Source organism: Parasteatoda tepidariorum, chromosome 6 (assembly GCF_043381705.1).
Source record: "Parasteatoda tepidariorum isolate YZ-2023 chromosome 6, CAS_Ptep_4.0, whole genome shotgun sequence".
Taxonomy (NCBI): domain Eukaryota; kingdom Metazoa; phylum Arthropoda; class Arachnida; order Araneae; family Theridiidae; genus Parasteatoda; species Parasteatoda tepidariorum.
In genome coordinates this window covers 23,484,631-23,501,462 of record NC_092209.1, presented here as the reverse complement: position 1 = coordinate 23,501,462, position 16,832 = coordinate 23,484,631, and the positions used below count along the sequence as shown (strand labels likewise).

The window sequence follows — 16,832 nt, the reverse complement described above, 5'->3', positions numbered from 1 at the left end:
ATATTTATCGAAAAACAATACTTTTATTATTTTTATGCTAGTGAGAACCAAAACAATGTGGAAATGAATGAGGGAAAACTGGATCCTACCACGTGATTTCCTGGCCAATAAAAAATGTAGCGTTAAACGTTTAACGCAACCTTGTTGGAAGTCGCATAAGAAGTATAACTTCAAAAAAAAAACTGTAGTTTTTGGCGATTCCTGGCAACTACTTTTTACGTTAGTTTAGCGCATGAACAGATTTCTTAAACAACTAATTTTTCGAATTTAATGGGTACAAATCTTCGAGGGTCTGTCAAGGGACGTAATTTTAAATGCCCACGTGACTGTCAGTTAAGAAGAATTGCGTATTTAAGAGTCACGCATAAATAATATTTAAGCTAGCCATTATGAATAATAGATATTTTATATCTTTGGTCACACTTTTCACATGAGAATGTACACTCTTGAAATAGTGATGTTATTTCAAAAAGAAGGAAACATATTTTCGATGTACTTCATTACTTAGAAGAAAATAAAAGAGCATTAAACACTTAACGAAATTCATAAGTATTTGATAATTTTCTAGCATCTCTTAAATTAAATATTCACTGTCAAAAAAGGCATAAGAAGTTGATTACTAAATGAAGATATTCGTAAAAAAAATGCTTTAAAATAACAAAATGGCTCATGTGAAACATTTCTAAATAATTCTTCATGTTTAATAAAAGGCATTTTTTTTTTGTTGTTCATCATTGGTCGATTTTCTAACGTTGCCATTCGGGGAGTTGTAATGAGGCTTTTTTTGGTGTCGTGTAAAAGAAATATATATATAGATACCATATGCCATACAAAAATGTCAAAAAATTTTAATTTTTTGTCTCTTTCGTCGATTTTTCTTTCGCACCGTAAAAATCTCTTTTTTATATTCTTTTTGTTTACATTCTATTCTTGCCATTGATATTTTATTCATTCTTTTGATTGATTTTACTTTATGTCGATAATTTCTGAAATTTCTTTAGGTAGCTAAGAAGTCGTTCAATCTCATAGTGATACGCAAACTATTTGTGACGGTTATGGCTTGCATTTATAAAAATTGTTTATTATTCATTATAAAGAATTGATTTTATAAGAGAAGACAGCCTGTGAAAAATTACCTAACTTGGTTTCCGCAAAAAAATATCTCAAAAATATTTTCCAAATTTTTGTGACATACGCTTGCATACAAAATTTTCTTATAACACATTTTCCCCTATATGAAGCGTTATCTGCTTAGAAAATTATAAGAAAACATTTTTGGAATCGTTTTTTTTTTTTAATGTGGACAAGCTAGAATTTCGAAATCAGATAGGAATAATAGACCACGTCTATTTTCAGGATTGTTTTTCAAAAGCTCTGTGGGCGCAGGAAATTACACTTTAAAAAAAAATAACAACAAAAAGCACGCTATTTTAACTGCTGTGAGTTTCATAACTGACTCGTGACTGTTAGCTCAGCTTATCTTTAGCCAGCATCCGCAATGTTTGATCTGAAAATGCCGCAAAAGGTCAAAATGGAGGAAAATACCAGTTTTGAGAAAGTAAAATGGGATTGTGGTCTAATACTTTTATATTAACACTAGGTTTACGTACGTTTCTTATATACCTATCTCTACGAACACACGTCAATTTGACGCATGAACCAATAAATCACAAGGTTTACGGACGTTTCTTATATACGAGGGTTGTAAATTAAATAGTGGCATTTTAACCTTGAAACTCACAGAAGGGCGGGCATGCATAAATAGGATATGGGAACGGTGAAGTGGACCTGTTGTCGATGTGTGGAGTGCAAAATACAGTCGATCCGCTTAGAAGGGAAGTTGTTGTGTGGCGTTAAAGTGAGGTGTTTCGTTTCCATCGCTCTAAAGCATGTTTTCAAAAGGTGATCAGCGGTCGTCGGTTAAAATCGAGGTTGCCCGTGGCAAAAGTGCAACAGAATGCTATCGAGGATTAGTGGAAGCCTATGGCGCAAATGCTTTACCGAATAGGACAGTAGCACGATAGGTTCAAGCATCTCGTCTTTTTTCGTCATTAAGCCTTTTAAAAACATGCTTTAGAGCGATGGAAACGAAACTCCTCACTTTAACGCCACACAACAACTACCCTTCTAAGCAGATCGACTGTATTTTGCACTCTACACATCGACAAGAGGTCCACTTTACCGTTCCCATATCCTATTTGTGCATGCCCACCCTTCTGTGAGTTTCAAGGTAAAGTTGCCACTATTTAGTTTACAACCCTCGTACCTATCTGCTCTTGTATGCCCTTAAATAGAGCGGATCGAAATACAAATAAACAATATACCTATCTCTACGAACACACGTCAATTTGACGCATGAAAGAATACATATAATTGTGATTCTTAATTTAATAAATTCAATTTAGTGGATTTTTATCCACCACTATTTTTAAATAATTCGTAGGCTTATATGAATCACCACTTCATACTCTCCAAATTTACTTAGCTGTTACTTACCATTTTTTAAAATTATTTTGGCGTATCCAGAGCAGTTGGCATCTGTGCACTTAGAAACCAATGTAATTGTATACAACAAGAAAAAAATGAAGATATGAGATCTATATTTCTGAAATATTCTAGTATTTTATGTTTCAATACTCAAATTTAAGCAACTGAAATTTCAAAATCTGACATCAATTGACATTCTGCGTTTGTCTTTCTATTATTGCTTATCGGCAACAGTTGTTTATCGCTTGTTTTATTTGAGATAACGATATCGGATAACGAATTGAAATATTGTCGGTACATTCCTATTTATTATTGATGTGATAATTGCTTGTTTACTCAAAATTTTGTGTAAATTATGATCGCGTCAAATTGACGCATATCCGTAGAGATAGGTACAACACATAGAGAATTTCAATATTTCAACACTTTTGAAGAATATAGCCTTCAATATATATTTACCTCGATCAATGGTTAAAAGTCATAAAAAGAGAAAAAATGAAAATTCAAACGGGTTTTATAATTTTCCTCACATAACTTGAAATGCGTCAAAATGACGCGTCCCGTAAAGCTATTGTTAAAAAACTTACGTTAAAGTTATACTCTCTGGGTTTGTAAAAATTCGTAAAAAAAATGAGAATAAGGCATTGATTTTAATAATTTTCATCTAAAGGTAAAATGTCACCAAACTGACGATTTAAAAAAAAAATTTTTTTTAAATAGCTTTTATAATATTTCGGATAAGGGTAAAGTTATAGGCTTCTTGGCTATACTCATTATACTTTAACAAACTATGATACATACTTAGACGTTCGGGTAACTTTGTATTTTAAATCCAAAACCGTTTGAGCCTGATGAAATAAAAAATGAGATAAAAGACAAAAATAAAAACTAATACCTGCTAAATACAATCACTAGACTTTTTTTTTTGTAAACTGAAATATGATATCATACTACTGCACCTGAATTCAATGTAATATGTATAATAGTTAATGTCTGAAATCGAAAAAAATAAATAAAATAACGATAATAAAACACTATTTTTTATCAAATTATAATCTTAGTTTTCCTTTATTTGCATTTAAACTAAAGCAAAACTACAAAGATTTCAAAACCGTATGCATTTTATCTTTTGATCATAAAATATAATTATTTAATTCACTGATTACTTTTGACTTTATTTCTGAAGTACCTGAGTGGAAAATCTGTACTCAAAGCAGACTTAGAAAGAAATGCCGGAGGCATATTTAAATATTCTTTTCATGTAAAGGAATATAGAAAGGCCTATACAATTGAATTTGTAGATTTAATTACCATACAGTAAGAGAAAAATTCAAATGTTATGTTAGGTTTATTGATATTCATTTCATGAATTTCNATTATCGTTATAATGCTTTAATGTAACTGTAAATATCGAGGTGTCTGCCTTACGACACCTGCCTCTTCAACTAAGTATTTCACCATAGGCAACGAATGAATTAAGTCTGAGTTGAAAGTTTAATAATGTGAATTATATACGAGGAAAAAGAAAATTCCGAATTATATGTATAATATGATATTTACAAATTGCGGATATGAATGAGAGAGAACTAGGAAGTACAGTTTCGCAAATAATCAAAATCAATCACTAATACTGGAATAGACTACACCATTTCTCTGACTCGTCTTTTGGAAATCAAATATTAAATCTTGAGAGAAAAACAAAACGATTCTCACTAAGCAATACAGTTTAAGAGTTGCATATGACTTAGAATTAATGGTGAGCAAAACTACTATCGACTTCTACTAACAAAGAATTATACAATAAAAGACTACCATTTGAAAATAATTATATAGTGTCCGGACTAAGTTGACATCTCTGATTATAGGCAGAATGAAGGGAGTTCAAAGCAGGCATGAATTGACTTGAGTCATGTTTGGCTCAAGTATCCAGCTTCTTTTGATTAGTGAAGTCCTTGAATTCCCATGCAACAGCAAACTGAAAAAAAAATTAGTCATGAGATTCACTAATTTTAATCATTTTTAATGCATTTTTGCATTTTATAAATGACCAGATTTTAAATTTTTTGTCGCCCGTGGCATTCTTGCATTTAATTTCATTTAAGTGGCGTGTTAGTTTGAAAATATATACTATACATTTCAAATGATCTAAACAAAAAACGGCATTGCTTTTTACGTACACTATTTATAAAATTATTTATAATATTTTAACTATATCATTTAATTTAAATGGGATAGGGGACAGCAGTGACAATTTAGGCATAGACCCTCAAAGTAAACTGCCAGACACAAAGTTTGTGATCTAGACAATTTAATGCTTTCGAAATTTTTATTTCGAAGGATTTGGTAGATTTTTTTTCTAAAAAAAAGAAGAAAAAAGCAAAATCAACAGAAGTGATGAACACAGAGATGCCAACTTGCTCCGCTTTGTGGAGTAGTATTTTTTAGTGGTAGCGAAATTTAAGTTACTTTTAGTTTAGTAATTTTCCTTTTAAGTAATATTTTTCACCACTAAATATCAAAAATTATAAGTGTCATACAAGATGCAACGTTAAAGCGTCTATATTGGTTACGTTACTAAAAAGTAGGCGTAACGATTATTCTCTAACGAGTTTAACCAAAAAACTTGCCACTACTTAATTAAAACTACATCAGAAAGCTGAGCAGTTAGCTTCCCTGAAGAACTTAAATTTCACACTTACTGGAGAGCATATCAGCCTCATTCCATTTTCGTGACACACGTGGACAGATAAATAATATTCATAATGAATAATTTTAGATTTTATAAACTACCGTTTCAGAAAATAAAATATATATTTTATAACAAAATTTTTAAACAAAAGCAAGTCAATGTCAAATATAATTTTTGACAGATATATTAATCGAATCTGCTGGCAATAATTTTGGCGGGTGGATGCTAAGATCGGAAAGAATAAATATTCCTAAATATAGTCTATTTCATTGGAAAGTTTCAAAAAAGTATTTTTTCCTTTTTTTAATTTTGATAAGAATTAGTACTAAAAAGGATTTATTATAGGTTCAGAAAGAGTGCTGAAAAGTATTCATTTAGATCGAAAAATTTCTTCGGTTCTCGCGTATCGCTTTTGAACAGGTTTGCCAACAATTAAAAAGTGATTCAATTATATAAACACAACTATTTATAATTTGGTCTGTCTGAAAGTTCTGTCCGCGAAGAAACTCGTACCATTTTCAAACATGCAAAAGGTGCATTTACTCACGCCATAATGAATTACAATTTTTTTAATTTTCTAATGTATTAGTTTTCAGTACGAAATTTTTGGATATTTTTGCGTTGCTGATTTCAAATCCTCAATTGGTATTACTCTACAACAGTGGTTACCAACTGGCGGCTCGAGGACCGCATCCGGCTCCCGAAGCCTTTTTTTGTGGCCCTTGAACTGAATATATTAGTTGTCATTTTTTTATGGATAATTTTAGTAAAAAATTTGTTAGGGTTTAAAATACATTTCTTTCGTTAAACAAACCTAATTTTGTTGTTTCTGTGAAATTTATAATACCAACAGCGCAAAAAAATTTATTTCTCTGGTTCTGCAACCAAGAAAATATTTATTCAAATACAAAAATAATCGTGCATGTTGCTTAATAATATACTTCTAATTTTAATTTGTGATTCAATACGTTTGGTTTTGTACAATTTGATAAAAATCTGACAGTAATATTTAATGTTCCTTCAAACAGAAAAGAGTCCTATATAAAATTTTGATAAAGAGTTGCAGCCAGTCATTTGACTGGTTCTTTATAATTGCGACCCCCGGCCTTATGTAAGTTGGAAACCCCTGCTCTATAAGCTACAGTGTGGGGTTGTTTGGTATCTTTGTTAGAGTCCCCACTTAAACTCTAAAAAGAAATCTAACTCTAGGAAAGCGTTCCACATGAAAATGTTTCCGAGAACGGGTTATGTAATAAATAGGAATTTATTGGAGTTTTTTTTTTTTTTTTGTATCAATACTTTTTAAAGAAGGGTTATTTTTCAATAGATGGCACCACTATGATAAAATTTAAATGCAATCAAAATTATGCTATTTCATGAGAAATTGTTATTGATCCTTTTAAAATGGGATTTTTGGGGTAGATTGTGGATATAAATTGTATTAACATTTAAGGAGGTTTGGATTATCGCTTTTATGGCGTATTAATGGGTTTGTAGCTGGTTTTTCTTGTGGATCTTTTTTGTTTTGTTCTGACGTCCACTGGATGCGGGATGACTTTTGAACGAGTAAACAGGTCAGTATGGATTATTTCGCCTTGATGAAAAAAGTATAAGAGGCGTGAAGAGTGGCTGAAAAAGCAGTACGACGGGAGTGCGGATCGTGCCCGTTGGAATGTTGGGTAGAAACATCACCGCTGACTGGATCTATCATGGCTGCTAGAAGTGTGTTCTGAGCCGGTATCATCGAGAATGAGTTTAGATATAGCTGGAGTCTCGGAGTGAGTTGATCTGGGCTGAAAGGTTGATGTTTGAATAGAGTCTCTGGATGCCGCGACTAAATACGCAACATTGGTCGGATGAGCTGTTGTCTGGAAGAAAGTTGATCTGAAGCCTCCGAATAGTTGACGGGAGGTGATAGACTGAATATCGCTAAGTTCAAGACAGTTGGCAAGAATTGAGCATTCTTCGGCAGAAAATCGAATGTTTATAAAGAACTGAATGGCGGTCATAAAGTCGAAGTTCTCCTAGTCCACAAGTCTAGCTGCAAACCAGGAGGGGCCTCCCTGGCCGAGCGGTATCGCCGGTCCAAACGCTCTGTTAAGCGTGGAGGTAGCGGGTTCGAATCCCGCCGTAACCCTGGATGTATTCTTTGTGATGTCTTTCTCTGAATTGTTCTATCTGTATTTTCTACTTGACAATGACTTATAAGCCTATATTGAGCACACAAGTCAGCAAATGTATGTAATTCCAATAAATCAATAAATCAAATCAAGCAAACCAGGAGGGCGTTCCAGAAGGTGATCTGCCAGTTCCTTGTGTATTTATAAACTCTAATTTCTTACCTTTTTAGTAACTTTTTAGAAGAGCATTTTATTCCGTATTTTAAATTATTTCTATTAAGATACCTAATTTAAGATGAGCCTTGGCTATTTAATTTTAATTATCTGTTGTAGGAATATAATGACCTAAAGTTTAAATGTTTTTGTAAATTTAGAATGAGCTAGTATTTTTATTTCGTAAATGTCTCTTTTAATGAGAATTAGTTGAATGTTATGCATATGAAATTTAAGAGTGCTTTTTATTGAAAGGTTTTATCTTGAGTATAACCACTTGGAAATTTAAAAATGTATAAATTGGAAATTTTAGTGCACATGAAGGCATCTGGAGATGATCGGGGTTGTGTTTGTTGAGAATTTATAGTTATAATAAAATTCAATTTTTATTGTTAAATGTTTCATGTAATTCATTAGTTATTTGTCTATTTTTGAACCTGGGTAACCGTTACCAAAATTCAATTAAAAGATCACAGCCTTGCCAAAGTTTGAAGGGTAACGGTACAGTTATAGGTTTCTTCATAAATAACACTAAGTTTAAATAAATAACTATCTTTATTAACATTTTGGAAACTTGTAAATTTAACTAAAACATTCTAACATATATAAAACTTAACCACTTTAACATTGAAGCAGCATAGAAAAAAACTGCGAAAAGGTAACCGGCGAGAACATGCCGGACTGCTAGCTAGAACCGACGGGGAGAGAGAGCAATTTGTGGGGAGGCGGCCAAGTTATATCCAAAACATACTGTGCGCGTTTTGCTGATTTCGCCCTTCACGCATATCTCCATTCAGGTATGAGGTTTACGTCAATTATCGGCTGCAAACGACGTAGTTCAACGTCAGAGATTCGTAGTTCGGACTTAGCATTTCAGACCGCAACGCCACAACAGTTTTAATGTAATTTAATTTTAAATATCCAACCGGGATTTTTTAAAATGTAATGTGAGTAAACATTGAAAGTTCACAACTCTCTTCTACGTAGTAAATGGTAAGACGAAAATAATAACACGTTTAAGTTTATGATGCGATACGTTATGTTTGTTTGCAATGGAAAAATAATCTATATTATTTTTTTCCATTACAAAAAAATATTGTTATATAATTCATAGAAACCATTTAATGTAAAGTAATGTTCCTTACGTAAGATATGCGTGTCACCACAGGCTACGAAAAATGTAAAAAGTGGTAGAAAATTTATTTATTTTTATTTATTTATTACTCTTTATTTATGATTCTATGACTTACATTTCAAGCTGTTCATATTTAAAAGAAAATAATTCACGAAATTCACTTTCGAAAGTGCACTAGAAATAAAAACTGTCCTGCTTTCTGCAAAATTTTAATAAATTGGTTGCGAACTGTTATAGAAATAGGAAAGTTATAGAAGTAGGATAATTACTTCCACTCTTCCAAAGCGTCACCACGTGATAACAATAATAATGTTGCATTTCTTATGATATTTTTAATAAGTCAAATTACAAAAAATGAAGGAAAAAAAAACTTTAATTTCGATATTACAAGAAAATATGTTTTTACTAAGCGAAGCAAGTTGGTATCTCTGGTAATTTAAATAAAGTATGTCATAAAAATACACATTTTAATCTCTTTTATTAAAATTCTAATTTTTAATCATCTCCACTTTTTGCAATTTTAGTCACCCGTGGCATACCTAGATATGCATACTATTTTAAAATAAATCTAATCTTGTTATAAATAATGAATCATTCTTGGCATTTATTGTATAAAGTGTTTCTTTTAACTTTATCTCGTTTGTATCTCATTTTCGAAGCAAAAAAATTAAAACTCTTAATTGCATTAGTTAATTAATGCAACAGAGAGCATTTCAAGAAACAAAATCACTCATATAACAGTACAAGTTTTCTAGAAAAAACTTTTCACGACAAGTTCAAATTCTGTCGAAATGGTTACAAATAGATGATATGGTCAGGCGAGCGATCAAAAGTTTAGTTCTCTTAATTTTGATGTTACTTTTTGCGGGTTTGCAATATCTCGAGAAATTTTCAAGCTTATCGAAATATTTTGCACACAGTCATAGAATTCGTTTTTCCAAGTATCTATGCAAAAAACAGCTTTGAATAATTATTTATAATTTATTATTATTTTTGTGAATACGTTTTAAAAATATTTGAATATTAAGATATATAAATTATTAAATCATTTGAGGAATGTAATTTTAAATAAATAATATATTCAGCCTCCTTTTACTTGAGAGATGTTGAAAAATAAATAATAATCACTGAGGTTGTTCAATATTTCGAAACTACCGTTTCAGAAAATAGAATCTATTTAATAAAAAATTTTAAATATGTCGCACGTTAACTAATGGAGTAAATGTTCTTCATGCTTAATTAAAGTATCTTCTAGCAATAAAATTGGTTGGTTGGTACTGAGAAAGAAATGAGTAAAATTCAATGCAATTAAGTCTAATTTATTGATATACATCAATAATTTTATTTTCTTTGAGAGTTTTGATAGTAATTATTAATATAAAGGTCTTCTTGTAAGTTAAAAGAAAGGTTGATAAGTATTCTTCTTTTAGATTATGAAATTTTTTCTAACATAGGCTAACATTTATAAAGCTGATGGATTTTTTCTTAAATAGAATGTTAAGGGTGTAGTTTCTTTATGGCGTACTCTCAGTTCAAATTCAATTGTAATCGTAGTTCTCATTATTAGTATAAAAATGTTATCCAAATTGTGGTTCGTAATTTTTCAAAATTTTCGCCGGATTATATTCGTCTTAAACAGATTTAGTAATCATTTGTTTAATATGAGTTACAAACAAAGTGTGATTCACGAAATATTATACATTTTTTTAATTGTGTTAAACAGCATCGTTTATCTTAAACAGAGTTTACTGCAATGCAATTTTTTGATATGAGATGCTACAAATAAATTAGAATAATTCATGAGAAGCTATTAATTCTCTTCTTAGTGTTATCCAGCAGTATTTATATTGCTTGTGTTAAACAACTCTGTTAAACAGGGTTTACTGCAATGTAACTTTTAACAAGAGTTACAACGTATAAACAAGAATAATTCCAGTACCAAACGTGACAAATGGTGAGATAGAAAAGAGGTAGTTCAAATATTAGAAGCTACTGTTTCAGAAAATAAAATATATTTAATATAAATTTTAATTATGTTTTAAGTAACAATCACCATTCAACCTAATGTTAAATTTTTAAAGAAGGCATCTATTAGCACTACATTTGGCTGGTGGATACTGAAAAAGAAAAAAAAAGAGAAATTTCTGAATATCGACTGTTTTATTCAAATGGTTGGAAAAAGTTTATTTTTTTAAAGTTGTGATATTCTGCGTAAAACATCTTCATTTGAAAAATTTTATATGCATTTGGTTGGAGGCTAAAGACATAATCTCAACATTTGAATTTATGCGAAATGTTTTTCTCAATGGTAGTAAACTAAAGTAATTTTTTTTTTTTTTTGAATTTAAGAGTTTATCAGGGTATAGGTTTGTCTTCCACTTAAAGCACCATACAGCGATGTCTTTAATTTTTTTTCTGAAATAAATCAAGTGCGTGTCAATCAACTGATTGATTTTGTAATAACTACGGTGTCACTGCCATACAGAGCAGTGTCGTTTAGGGTATCCTCTTGTTTTTTGTTTACATTTTTTTCATGGGGAAATTAGCATAGATTAGAAAATAAAGCTGATCAGGAATATTAGCTTGAGGTAAGCTAGCCTTTTCCCCTTAACTTGTGCACTCGAGTTAACCGGTTAACTCCCAGCGTCATATATTTAGGGCAGTTCCTTTTTTCATATACATTCATTGTGGTGGGAAACTTTTTCAGCATTTTCATTTATCTGGGTGAATTAAAAGATTCTCAGATACCACAATGATATAGTTATTTCTGATTAGATCTAGAATTATAAGGAACAAGTACTTTTTGATCTATCGAAGACTTTTTGAATGCCCTAACTGTAAAAAAAAAAAACAATTAGTTTCGATATTATATTTTACCACTTTTTCCCTAAAACCACTTTTTGTATCATTTCAATATATAAATTGGGGACAAAACGGGTTAATTCGAGCGCACTAAACAAGCCAAACTGTGCACACTCAAGATAATTCGAGCGGCGTTGTATTTTATGCTACTATAATTTCTCACACTCGAATATAATCGAGAATTGAAAATAAGATATCGAAAGCTAAAAAAAAAAAATTCGTTTTATTGATATTTATCATTTACATAGGATTGTAAGCTATAACACTGATTTATTCCAGAATTAAATATACAGAGATGCCTGAGCTTGGTCCGGACAGCAAATACATATTTTGAAGTGGTAGTTTATCAATTGCGATTTTTTGTTTCATAAATTTAATTAAATAGATTTTTACCCACCACTACTTCTAAATAATTCTTAGGTTTATATAATCCACCACTTTATAGATTTTGCGTCTTGCCACACGTTTAAAAAAGCCAGCAAAAATAGTAAAAAGATTGCAACATTTACTTGTGGTTATGTACCGTTATTTTTAACTATTTTTACGTGTCCGGAAGTTGGCATCTCAGAATGTAGTCTGGTGTGTGCAGAAGCCGTGTTGTTGTTTGGAAATGCTTTGTGGATATGAAATCTTTACTGAATCATCAAGTCGGTGTTGAATAACGTTTTTTACTTCTTTTTTTTTTTTGAAATTTTTTTAAAGCATTGGAAGAAGGCTAATGGGGTGTCAGTTCTCAGGAGATTCAGCATGTTTACCAGGTTCAGGAAAAAGCATACTATATATATATATATATATATATATATATATATAGTGNGCCCTGTTATTACATATATATATATTGCACATTAGGAAGGTATATATTTTTAACGGAAGAATTCGAACGAAGTGGTGTTGTATATGAATTTTCAAATCATTTATGTATAGTGGTCTGGATGAAAAATTTATGTGCATAAAAAATTATACATTAAATCACAAACATAGCAATCACTAGTATATATTTTTTTTACAAAAAGCGTTGAAGTTGGCAGCTCTGTTTGAAATGGTTTTATCATTTCAACAAATTAAACAGAAACTTCTTTACTGAAGTCGCCACCTACGATACCTCACATTTTAATGACATTTTCAACTGCATAAATCTCAAAGAGGATGCAAACACGCACATTCAGCTTATCCCTGTGAAAGAGCAACCCCTCGGGGTTTAATCAGGGGTAAGCTTATCTCTCTAACTTAAGTGTAGAGAGCAACTCGGAACGAGTGGTAATTACCAGGACGGCCGGGTCTCTGCTTTGACAGAGCCAGACTTACTTACACATATACACACATCCTCACATTCCTTTATCTCGCCCCCCTTTTGTATGCACTCTTAAACTGTAAATATTAGTGTTAATTTTCCCATTATTTTACCTTTACTTTAATTTTACTTTTAATTGTACTTTAATTTTACTTTTTTTCATGTACTTTTTATTACTTGTAATTTTATTATTACCTAATAATGGCAAAGTACCATTTTTTTTCTCAAAGGGACTGCATTTTACTCCCCAAACTTTATTTTTGTCATGTATGTTTCTTAGTCTAATTTCAGGATGAATGGGAAAATGGCCGTAAGATCTCAGACCTCAAGTTTCACTACAGCGAACGAACGAAAGAACGATCATTAATAAGATATCTTAGAATTGAAGTAAAAGCAAAAACAAAACTGTTAAATTATAAAAAATAATCATGTCAAATTTAAGCTACCTCTTTTTATTTTTTTCCATTATGATTCTGGTTCTATACGAAAATATTTATGACTTGTCCCGTCCCGAAAATATTAAGCCGATGACATTGGAATAGTAGATAAATCCAAAAACACAAATTGGTAATTTTAAAACTGCAAGACAAAGATTTTGAAACTGAAAATGGATCCACTGGAAAATAAAAACCAATGCCTACAAATATAATAAGCTCATCATTAGAAAAAATAAGAAAACAACAATTAAGAGCTCTCTAACTCTCTTCAATAATCTTATTCCAATAGTGCAAAGGGTGAATTATCTTGGCAAAATAAATAAGATAAAAAAATTCAAATTTCTCTTGGAATAACCATGTAAAAAATATCAAAGGTAAATCAATAACTGCAATAAACAAACTTCTAACTCTTACCACTTCCAAATCAAAATCTTAGATATCAAACTAAAACGACTAATTTATGTTTCAGTGAAAACACCAATACTTGGACCAATTATGTTTCGATGATCAAATCGCATTTGCATCATTAGCGTGTGGCAACTTTTCAAAAACGCAAATGTAGAAACTAGACACTGTTCAAAACAAAGTTCTGAGTAAGATAACTAATGCAAGATGGTTCATACGAAACAAAGATATCATGAAGATATTAAAATAGAAAGATTCGATGAGCTCATCGACAATTTTTTGGAGAAGCTCTTAAGTGCAATGAAACAAACTTTAAAAATATTTTTCAGTCCCACAACTCTTAAGAAGAAAAAAAAATATTAGACCATTTGCGGTAAACATTTTCAGCAATATATTTAACGCAGATTCAAGGGCCGAAACTTAAATACTTATTCGTTAATTGCGTGAATTATACTAGTTAATAAGCGAGCAGCAGATATTGTTTTAATAAACAAAATCACTTGTATGACAGCACATTTTTTTAATAATTGTTTTTTCAACAAATTCGAATTCTGCCGAAATGATTACAATTGGCCATATGCTCAGGCGAGGTATCAAAAATTTAGTTCCCTTAATTTTTATTTTACTTTCTGCGTGCTTCGCAATATCTCGTGAAATTTTCAAGCACATCGAAACATGTTGCACACAGTTACAATTTTTTTTTTATCCAAGTATCGAAGCAAAAAATAGTTTCAAATAATTATTTATAATTTATTATTATTTTTGTGAATACGATTTAAAATTTTTTGATTTTTAAAGTACATAAATTATTAAATCATTTTAAGGAATGTAATTTTAATTGAAGAAAATAAAATATTCAACTTCCTTTTACTTGAGAGATGCAAAATAAATAATATTCACAGAGGCTGTTCGAAATTTCGAAACTACCGTTTCAGAAAATAGAATCTATGTAATTAACGTTTAAATTTGGTACATGTTACTCGGTAGAAATTTATTCTTTCAATGGTTATTAAACGTATCTTCTAGCATTAAATTTGGCTGGTGGGTACTGAGAAAGAAAAGAGAATAATTCATGAATATAGTATAATTCATTGATTTACATCGATAAATTTATTTTCTTTATGCTGTGATGATAATTAACAATATAAGGGCTTCTTGCGAGTTCAGAAGAAAGGTTGATAAGTATTCCTCTTTCAGATATGAAAATTTTTCTGTTTTTCTGTCGTTCTTGAGTAGGCTGCTCAACAATTAAAAAGTGGTTGAAACTATAAACAAAACAATACATAATTACAAGTAGGTCTGAATGTACTGTGCGTGAAAAAGCACGTATCATTTTCAAATATGCAAAAGAAGCCTTTATTCACGTAATAATGAGCTACACAATTTTTTTTTTTTTAAATTTTCTAATGCATTTGGTTTCTGAGCGTAATAATGGATATTTCTTCGTCGTTGTTTTCAAATTCGATGTCGGTTTCACTCTATAAGCTGCAGTTTTAATGCAATTTAATAATATGCAGATTTTTTTTTTTTTTCAAATTTTAATTTGAGTGACTACTAAGAGTTCCCACCTTTTTACTGCGTAGAAAGAAGTTGGTTGGAAGAAGGAGATAATACATTTACGTTTAAGATACGGATTGTAATTTAAAAAATTATCGATATGAATTTTAACATTGCAAACAATTATTATTAATTCATGGGAACCATTTCTCCTCCAGAAGTCGTGTTCCTTACGCAAGATATCCAGAGGCAAAGCCACGGGCGACTGAGATGTGAAAAGTGGCAGAAATTTTATTCATTTATTATCTCTTTAATTATTCAAAAACACTATGACTTGCACACACACTAACATTTAACACTGCGCCTATGTCCCTAAAGGGGAATTTTTCGGTTAATGGTAAAGGTTCGAAGACAAGACAGATAGAAAAAGGAGAAGAAAAATAAAATAGAAACAAAAAAGAAACTAGAAACAAAAAAGAGGAGAAATTTAAAAAAAATATATAAAATTTTAAAAAAATACAAAATCTAAAGAAAAGAAAAAAGAAACAGCTTTTGTATTACTTAGGGCATTTGAATAATATTAGATTTACGGAGAAAAAACAAATCGGTTCGCACTAAATATTACAGTTTAAGAGTAGCATATGACTTAGAATTAGTGGTGAATAAAAATACTATCGATTTTATTAAACAAAGAATTATACAATACAATACTACCACTCGAAAATATTTATATAATGTCCGGAGTAAGTGGGCATCTCTGATTATGGGCAGAATGAATGGAAATTCAAGGCAGGCATACATGGCTCAAGTATCCAGTTTCTTTTGATTAGTCCTTGAATATCCATGCAACAGCAAACTGAAAAGAATTAGTCATTAGATTAACTAATTTTTATCATTTTTAAAACATTTTTGCAATTTATAAACTGCCAGTTTTTAAATTTTGTGTAGCCTGTGGCATTCTTGCATTTAATTTTATTTAAATGGCGTGTCAGTTTGAAAATATATAGTATACTATTCAAATGATCTAAACAAAAAAACGGCAAAGCTTTTTTCGCACACTATGTATACAATTATTTATATTTTTTATTATATCATTTAATTTAAATAGGATTGGGGACAGCAGTGACAATTTAGGCATAGACCCTCAAAGTAAGCTGCCAGACACAAAGTTTGTGATCTAGACATTTTATTGGTTCGAAATGTTTATTTCGAAGGATTTGCTAGTTTTTTTCTAAAAAAGAAAAGAAAATAAAATCAACAGAAGTGAAGAACATATATTTCGCACTTACTGGAGAGCATCAGCTTCGTTCACTGCAGCATTCCATTTTCGTGATACACGTGGACAGATAAATGATATTCATCATGAAATATTTTAGATTTCAGAAGCTACCGTTTCAGAAAATAAAAAATATTTTATAAAGAATTTTAATCGAGCTTTTAACTGCGATTGAAAATCAAAAGAGATCTATCTAATACATTTGATCTCTTTTGATTTTCAATCGCAGTTAAAAGCTCGATTAAAATTCTTTATAAAATATTTTTTATTTTCTGAAACGGTAGCTTCTGAAATCTAAAATATTTCATGATGAATATCATTTATCTGTCCACGTGTATCACGAAAATGGAATGCTGCAGTGAACGAAGCTGATGCTCTCCAGTAAGTGCGAAATATATGTTCTTCACTTCTGTTGATTTT

The 16,832-nt window shown here is 30.6% G+C and overlaps 1 protein-coding gene across 1 annotated transcript in view; it reads right to left on the bottom strand.

The window, feature by feature from the left end:
• Nucleotides 1–16,521, bottom strand: part of LOC122271459 (mucin-3B-like) — a 136,233-nt gene extending 119,712 nt beyond the window's left edge. Inside the window, exon 1 of the mRNA XM_071182087.1 lies at nt 16,426–16,521. The gene's annotated coding sequence lies outside the window, so the exon portion shown is untranslated. The remainder of the gene's footprint in view (nt 1–16,425) is intronic.
• Between the last annotated feature and the right edge of the window lie 311 nt (nt 16,522–16,832).